Raw genomic sequence first — 9,354 nt, 5'->3', positions numbered from 1 at the left:
GGACATGTCCTGTTCACTGTCCGGTGCGCCTTCTGGCGCCTGCTCTGACTCTGCGCGCGCAGTCCGCACTGTTCACTGTACACTTTTGCAGTCGACCATTGGCGCTGTAGCCGTTACTCCGCATGGCACACCGGATAGTCCGGTGCTACACCGGACAATCCGATAAATTATAGCGGAGGGGCTCCCCGAATTCCCGAAGCTGAGCAGTTCAAAGTGATTCTCCCTGGTGCACCGGACACAGTCCGGTGGCACACCGGACAGTCCGGTGCGCCAGACCAGGGCAGCCTTCGGTTGCTTTGCTCCTTTCTTTTTGAACCCTTTCTTTGAGCTTTGTATTGGTTAATTGTGAACCTTTGGCACCTGTAGAACTTATGATCTAGAGCAAACTAGTTAGTCCAATTATTTGTGTTGGGCAATTCAACCACCAAAATCATTTAGGAAAAGGTTTGAACCCTATTTCCCTTTCAATCTCTCCCTTTTTGGTGATTGATGCCAACACAAACCAAAGCAAATATATAAGTGCAGAATTGAACTAGTTTGCATAAGGTAAGTGCAAAGATTACTTGGAATTAAACCAATTTATACATTCATAGGATATGCATGGATTGCTTTATTTATTTTAACATTTTGGACCACGCTTGCACCACTTGTTTTGTTTTTGCAAATGTTTTGGAAATTCTTTTTCAAAGTCTTTTGCAAATAGTCAAAGGTATATGAATAAGATTTTGAGAATCATTTTCAAGATTTGAAATTTTCTCCCCCTGTTTCAAATGCTTTTCCTTTGACTAAACAAAACTCCCACTCAATGAAATTCTCCTCTTAGCGTTCAAGAGGGTTTTAGATATTAATTTTGAAAGAGGTCATACCAATTTTAAATTATATAAAAAATAAGATACCAATTGAAAAACTTCTTTAATACAAATTGAAAAGACTACATTTTTTGAAATTGGTGGTGGTGCGGTCCTTTTGCTTTGGACTAATACTTTCTCCCCCTTTGGCATGAATCGCCAAAAACGGATACTTGTGAGTGAAATATAAGCCCTTTTTTACTTTCTCTCCTCCTTTGGCAAACAACATATGAGTGAAGATTATACCAAATTGGAGAGCGGTGCGGAGTTACGGTGAAGGATGAATAATTCGATGGAGTGGAGTGGAAGCCTTGTCTTTGCCGAAGACTCCATTTCCCTTTCAATCTATGACTTAGCATAAAATACACTTGAAAAATACATTAGTCATAGGAAGTGAAAAAGATATGATCAAAGGTATATAAGCTATGTGTGCAAAATATCAATCAAAATTCCTCGAATCAAGAATGTTTAGCTCATGCCTCAGTTTGGTAAAGGTTTTCTCATCTAATGGCTTGGTAAAGATATCGGCTAATTGTTCTTTGGTACTAACATATGCAATCTCGATATCCCCATTTGTTGGTGATCCCTTAAAAAGTGATACCGAATGACTATGTGCTTAGTGCGGTTGTGCTTAACGGGATTATCCGCCATGCGGATTGCACTCTCATTATCACATCGGAGAGGAACTTTAGTTAATTTGTAACCATAGTCCCTAAGGGTTTGCCTCATCCAAAGCAATTGTGCGCAACAATGGCCCGCGACAATGTACTCGGCTTCGGCGGTAGAAAGAGCTACATAATTTTGTTTCTTTGAAGCCCAAGACACCAGGGATCTTCCTAAGAACTGACAAGTCCCTGATGTGCTCTTTCTATCAATTTTACACCCTGCCCAATCAACATCTGAATATCCTATTAAATCAAAAGTGGATCCCTTGGGGTACCAAAGACCAAACTTAGGAGTATGAACTAAATATCTCAAGATTCGTTTCACGACCCTAAGGTGAACTTCCTTAGGATCGGCTTGGAATCTTGCACACATGCATACGGAAAGCATAATATCCGGTCGAGATGCACATAAATAGAGTAAAGATCCTATCATCGACCGGTATACCTTTTGATCTACGGATTTACCTCCCGTGTCGAGGTCGAGATGCCCATTGGTTCCCATGGGTGTCTTGATGGGCTTGGCATCCTTCATCCCAAACTTGGTGAGTATGTCTTGAATGTACTTCGTTTGGCTGATGAAGGTGCCCTCTTGGAGTTGCTTCACTTGAAATCCTAAGAAATACTTCAACTCCCCCATCATAGACATCTCGAATTTTTGTACCGTTATCCTACTAAACTCTTCACAAGTAGATTTGTTAGTAGACCCAAATGTGATATCATCAACATAAATTTGGCATACAAACAAATTATTTGCAATAGTTTTAGTAAAGAGAGTAGGATCGGCTTTTCTGACTTTGAAGCCATTAGCGATAAGAAAATCTCTTAGTCATTCATACCATGCTCTTGGGGCTTGCTTGAGCCCATAAAGCGCCTTAGAGAGTTTATATACATGGTTAGGGTACTCACTATCTTCAAAGCCGGGAGGTTGCTCAACATAGACCTCCTCCTTGATTGGTCCATTGAGGAAGACACTTTTCACGTCCATTTGATAGAGCTTAAAGCCATGGTAAGTAGCATAGGCAAGTAATATACGAATTTATTCAAGCTTAGCTACGGGTGCATAGGTTTCACCGAAATCTAAACCTTCGACTCGTGAATATCCCTTGGCTACAAGTCGGGCTTTGTTCCTTGTCACCACACCATGCTCATCTTGTTTGTTGCGGAAGACCCACTTGGTTCCTACAACATTTTGGTTAGGACGTGGAACAAGATGCCATACCTCATTCCTCATGAAGTTGTTGAGTTCCTCTTGCATTGCCAACACCCAATCCGAATCCCTTAATGCGTCTTCCACCCTGTATGGCTCAATAGAAGACACAAAGGAGTAATGTTCACAAAAATGAGCAACACGAGATCGAGTGGTTACCCCCTTATGAATATCGCCGAGGATGGAGTTTATGGGGTGATCTTGTTGTATCGCTTGGTGGACTCTTGGGTGTGGCGGTCTTGGACCCTCATCATCTTCCTTGTCTTGATTATTAGCATCTCCCCCTTGATCATTGTCCTCCTCTTGAGGTGGCTCCTCTTGATTTTCATTTTCATCATCTTGAGCTTGATCCTCATCTTGAGTTGGTGGAGATGCTTGCATGGAGGAAGATGGTTGATCTTGTGCTTGTGGAGGCTCTTCGGATTCCTTAGGACACACATCCCCAATGGACATGTTCCTTAGCGCGACGCACAGAGCCTCTTCATCATCTAGCTCATCAAGATCAACTTGCTCTACTTGAGAGCCGTTAGTCTCATCAAACACAATGTCACAAGAAACTTCAACTAGTCCAGTGGACTTGTTAAAGACTCTATATGCCCTTGTGTTTGAGTCATAACCAAGTAAAAAGCCTTCTACAACCTTAGGAGCAAATTTAGATTTTCTACCTCTTTTAACAAGAATAAAGCATTTGCTACCAAAGACTCTAAAATATGAAACATTGGGGTTTTACCGGTGAGGAGTTCATAAGATGTCTTCTTGAGGATTTGGTGAAGGTAGAGACGGTTGATGGCGTAGCAAGCGGTGTTGATTGCTTCCGCCCAAAACTGGTCCAAAGTCTTCTACTCTTCAAGCATGGTCCTCGCCATGTCAAGTAGAGTTCTATTCTTACTCTCCACTACACCATTTTGTTGTGGTGTGTAGGGAGAAGAAAACTCATGCTTGATGCCCTCGTCCTCAAGAAAGCCTTCAATTTGAGAGTTCTTGAACTCCGTTCCGTTGTCGCTTCTAATCTTTTTGATCCTTAAGCCGAACTCATTTTGAGCCCGTCTCAAGAAACCTTTTAAGGTCTCTTGGGTTTGAGATTTTTCCTACAAAAAGAACACCCAAGTGAAGCGAGAATAATCATCCACAATAACTAGACAGTACTTACTCCCGCCGATGCTTATGTAAGCAATCGGGCCGAATAGATCCATGTGGAGTAGCTCAAGCGGCCTGTCGGTTGTCATGATGTTCTTGTGTGGATGATGAACACCAACTTACTTCCCTGCTTGACATGCGCTACAAATCCTGTCTGTCTCAAAATGAACATTTGTTAGTCCTAAAATGTGTTCTCCCTTTAGAAGCTTGTGAAAATTCTTCATCCCAACATGGGCTAGTCGGCGATGCCAGAGCCAACCCATATTAGTCTTAGCAATTAAGCAAGTGTCGAGTTCAGCTCTATTGAAATCAACTAAATATAGCTGACCCTCTAACACTCCCTTAAATGCTATTGAATCATCACTTCTTCTAAAGACAGTAACACCTACATCAGTAAATAGACAGTTGTAGCCCATTTTGCATAATTGAGAAACAGAAAGCAAATTGTAATCTAAAGAATCTACAAGAAAAACATTGGAAATGAAATGGTCAGGTGATATAGCAGTTTTACCAAGTCCTTTGACCAAACCTTGATTTCCATCCCCGAATGTGATAGCTCTTTGGGGATCATGGTTTTTCTCGTAGGAGGAGAACATCCTTCTCTCCCCAATCATGTGGCTTGTGCACCCGCTGTCAATTATCCAACTTGAGCCCCCGGATGCATAAACCTACAAAACAAATTTAGGCCTTGTTCTTAGGTACCCAAACGGTCTTGGGTCCTTTCACATTAGAAACAAGCACCTTGGGTACCCAAACACAAGTCTTTGACCCTTTGTGTTTGCCCCTGTTGGGGACTTGTTCTCAAATGCTATGAATTAGGAACAAGGCAACATAAAATGTTAAATATTAACGCCCTTCGTCTGCTGAAGCATTATCTCCCCAAGGATTTAATGAGCTTCGGACGAAGGCCATGAGCAAAAATATCATGAAGGTCATATCTTCGTGATCAATCTTAAGAGACAATATGAAATAAAATATAAAACATGAAACATTATAGAAAGACATATCAAATATTGTCGGTGTTTCGAGACCGGGGGGTCCCTAGGACGACGAGTGAAATGTCGCCGCGTGCCCCAGCCCAGATGGGTCGGCGCGAGGTCGAGCGCGAAGGGGGGAAAAGGCGGCCGGAGACGGGCGTGAGAGAGGTGGAAATCCCGCGGCCTTCGTGTTCGTCCCGCGCCCAGGTCGGGTGCGCTTGCAGTAGGGGGTTACAAGCGTCCACACGGGAGAGGGAGCGAGCGGCCTCGCGCGAGCGCCTGTCTCGTCCTCGTCCCCGCGCGGCCAACCCTCTGTAAGAGGGCCCTGGTCCTTCCTTTTATAGGCGTAAGGAGAGGATCCAGGTGTACAATGGGGGTGTAGCAAAGTGCTAACCAGTCTAGCGGAGGAGAGCTAGCGCCCTAAGTACATGCCATCGTGGCAGCCGAAGAGGTTTTGGCACCCGGTTCGTGTGGTGTCGTGGCCGTCGGAGGAGCGCTGAAGCCTGGCGGAAGGACAACTGTCGGGGCTGTCGAGTCCTTGCTGACGTCCTCTTGCTTCCGTAAGGGGGCTGAGAGCCGCCATCGTCATAGAGTGTGCGGGGCACCATCATTACTTTGTCTGGCAGAGCGAGCCAGATGGGACGCCGGTCTTGTTTCCCGTAGCCCGAGTCAGCTTGGGGTAGGGTAATGATGGCGCCTCCTGTTGACGTGGCCGGTCCGCGCCCTAGGTTGGGCGATGTGGAGGCTCCTCCGAGGTCGAGGTCGAGTCTGTCTTCTGAGGCCGAGGTCGAGTCCGAGCCCCTGGGTCGGGCGAGGCGGAGACCGTCGGCTGAGGCCAGGGCTGAGTCCGAGCCCTGGGGTCGGGCGAAGTGGAGTTCGTCGTCTTCAGGGGCTGAGCCCGAGTCCGAGCCCTGGGTCGGGCGGAGCGGAGTTCGCCGTCTTGAGGGGCTGAGCCCGAGTCCGAGCCCTGGGTCGGGCAGAGCGGAGTTCGCCGTCTTCCGGGGCTTAGCCCGAGTCCGAGCCCTGGGTCGGGCGGAGCGGAGTTCGCCGTCTTCCGGGGCTTAGCCCGAGTCCGAGCCCTGGGTCGGGCGGAGCGGAGTTCGCCGTCTTCCGGGGCTTAGCCCGAGTCCGAGCCCTGGGTCGGGCGAAGCGGAGTTTCCTATGGTGCCTGAGGCCGGGCCTGGCTGCCTGTCAGCCTCGCTCTGTCGAGTGGCACAGCAGTCGGAGCGGCGCAGGCGGCGCTGTCCTCCTGTCAGGCCGGTCAGTGGAGGGGCGAAGTGACTGCGGTCACTTCGGCTCTGTCGACTGAAGGGCGCGCGTCAGGATAAAGGTGTCAGGCCACCTTTGCATTAAATGCTCCTGCGATTTGGTCGGTTGGCGCGGCGATTTGGTCAGGGTTGCTTCTTGGCGAAGACAGGGCCTCGGGCGAGCCGGAAGTATGTTCGTCGCTGGAGGGGGGCCTCGGGCGAGACGGAGATCCTCTGGGGTCGGCTGCCCTTGCCCGAGGCTAGGCTCGGGCGAGGCGTGATCGAGTCCCTCGAATGGACCGATCCCTGACTTAATCGCACCCATCAGGCCTTTGCAGCTTTGTGCTGATGGGGTTACCAGCTGAGAATTAGGAGTCTTGAGGGTACCCCTAATTATGGTTTCCGACAGTAGCCCCCGAGCCTCGAAGGGAGTGTTAACACTCGCTTGGAGGCTTTTGTCGCACTTTTTTGCAAGGGGACCAGCCTTTCTCGGTTGCGTTTTGTTCCGGTGGGTGCGCGCGAGCGCACCCGCCGGGTGTAGCCCCCGAGGCCTCGGAGGAGTGGTTTGACTCCTCCAAGTGCTTAATGCCTCGCACAATGCTTCGGCTGGCCTGGTTATTCCCTCATGCGAGCTGGCCGTAGCTCGAGTGCACGGTCGGGTCCCAAGTTCTCGGGCTGGTATGTTGACGCTGTCAACAGTTTGGCCGGAGCCGGGTTTGCGAGAGCAGCCCCCGAGCCTCCGCACAGGGCGAGAGGACGGTCAGGGACAGACTCGACTTTTTTACATACGCCCCTGCGTCGCCTTTTCGCAAGGAGGAGGGGGGGAAAGCGCCATGTTGCCCTCGGAGGGCGCCGAACATGGTGTCTCCGGTGAGCTGCTGGCGGGTAATCCGAGCGGACGTCCGTGCCCCATTTGTTAGGGGTCGGCTAGAGGCCCAGAGGCGCGCCCAAAAGTACCTGCGGGTGATCTGCCGGACCCGGTCCCCTGTCGACGGGGTCCGAGGGCTCGATGCCTCCCTCTGATGGGATTCCATTACAAGATCGTTCCCGCTGGTCTCGGAAATGTCCTAGTGTACCTCGGGAGCGCAGCCCGAGCCTTGGTTATGTATCGAACGTACCCATGGTCATCCCTCGCTCTATGTATGAGGCGGCTGTGAACCCTTCGAGGGCCAGCCTTCGAACGCCTGATCAGTAGTGGGCGCGGAGCCCGAGTGGCCTGAGGCGGCCGTTGAACCCTTCCGAGGGGCCGGCCTTCGAACCTCTGACTAGTAGTGGGTGTGGAGCCCACGCGCTCTGAGGCGGCTGTTAAACCCCTCCGAGGGGCCAACCTTCGAACCTCTGATCAGTAGGGAGGCTCGGAGCCTGGTTCCTTCACGGAGAAGGATCCTTTTCGGGGTATCCCCCTTTCCCGGTCCCTGTTGTAAGAGAGAGAAAGAGGAAAAAGGAAAAGGATACGAAATCGAATGACGTGGCGTACCTTTTTTGACGCGGTCATTATGGCGAGGGCGAAGCGTCGCTCGCTTCCCCTGCCAGAGGCGCCGCTTGTCCCGCCGCGGAGTTAATGCGACGGGGTGAGTGGTTCGCTGGGCGGCCGTTGCGCGTGCGTGAGTCGTTCGAGGAACGGCCGTTTCGCTTTGGGTTTTTGAATCCCGCGGCGGGTCCGGACGAAACGTTGAACGGGTCTCGTCTTGGTCTTTATATACTCGGAGGAGGGTCTGGCGACGGTTCTTTGCTCCGCTTCTCGCCTCCCCCTTAGGTTTTCGCAACCCGAGAGGTTTAGCCAAAGAAAAGGAAACCGCTTACCCAGTCCTTTCCGCCGCCACCCCTTTTGCTCGGTGATGGCCGACCGAGTGACCATCATCTCGCCGCGCGATCCATGGCCTTTCTCCACGGTCGCGGCGGGTGATATGGAGGATCTTGTTGCTGAGGGTTTACTTCGCCCTCTCTCTGATGAGAGGTGGCCGGAGTGGATTCCCCCTGCGAGCGGAGCCGCTCCGTCCCCGCCGCCGGGGTACGTCGTGAGCTTCGTCTCCTTCCACGAGCGGGGATTCGGTGTGCCGGCGAGCCGCTTTATGTGGGCAATCCTACACAACTATGGGGTGGAGTTGCACAACCTCAGCCCCAACTCCATCTCGCAAGCCGCCATCTTCGTAGCGGTGTGCGAAGGGTATTTGGGGATCGCCCCCCACTGGGACTTGTGGACTCATCTCTTTTCCGTGGAGCTTTTTGCTTCGTCGACGGGGGAGAGAAGGGTCCGCGCGGCAGTGCGGGCCGGCGGCTACATCCTCCAGCTGAGGCAGTCGCGGGCGTCGCTGTACATTCCCGCCATCCTTGCGTCCTCGAATAAAGGGTGACAGCGCCGGTGGTTCTACCTCCGGAACGACGGCGAGATGCTCCCGCCGTTTTCCCAGTGAGTGGTCACCGTCGCCGCCGATGCTTGGCGCCACGAGACCCCGCACGACAGACAGAAGAACCTCGAGCCCCTTCTCAAGGCCCTGGAGGCGCTGCGGAAAGGGGGACTCACCGCCGCGGGAGTGATTGCCGCCATCCACCGCCGGAGGGTGCTTCCCTTGGCGGAGCGGCGGTTGCCGCTTTGGGAGATGACGCCGGAGGCTGACTTGGAGGGCTCGCGGATGTCCTCGAATCCTCTTCCCATTGACGTTCTCCACGGGCGGGTGGCCGCCGCGTTGGGAAAACCGGACGCTAGCGCCTTTTCCCAGCCCTTGGTGCGCCCCGACAAAGGGTGCGTGACCCTGGTGAGTGTCCGCTCCTTCCTTCTCCTTGCGTTGGGTTGCCCCTGGTTCTTACGGTCGGGATTTCCATCCGTCTCCAGGAGGTAGGGTGGCACAAGCCTTCCCGGCCACGGGTCCCGGAGGATGCGGTGGACCGAGCAGCGCGGCGGGTTGCCGCGGAGGAGAAGAAGAAAAAGAAGGACGCGGAGAAGGCCCGGGCCCGCGAGCGGATGCGGGCCCGAGACGCCTTGGAAAAGCTCCGTCGTCGGCAGGAGAGGGAGGGGCTCCCGAGGGAGCCGTCGCCGGAAACGCCTGACGACGACGACGATGATGAAGATGATGACGAGGATGACGACATGGCTGCCCGCCTCGGCTTCAGCCCGGGCTTGAGGCTAGGCCAGGAGCCGTCAAGCCAGCCCTCGAGTGGGCTGGCGCCGTCAGTCCCCGGAGTCGGGACGCCGAGGTCCCGGCCCGAAGAGCGGGGGCAGACCGAGAGGGTACTTGACCCCTCGGCCGGGGAAGTTGAGGTGACCCCGGGGAG

The sequence above is a fragment of the Zea mays genome, chromosome 1 (assembly GCF_902167145.1).
Source record: "Zea mays cultivar B73 chromosome 1, Zm-B73-REFERENCE-NAM-5.0, whole genome shotgun sequence".
Classification (NCBI taxonomy): domain Eukaryota; kingdom Viridiplantae; phylum Streptophyta; class Magnoliopsida; order Poales; family Poaceae; genus Zea; species Zea mays.
Note: the sequence above shows the minus strand (reverse complement) of the source record.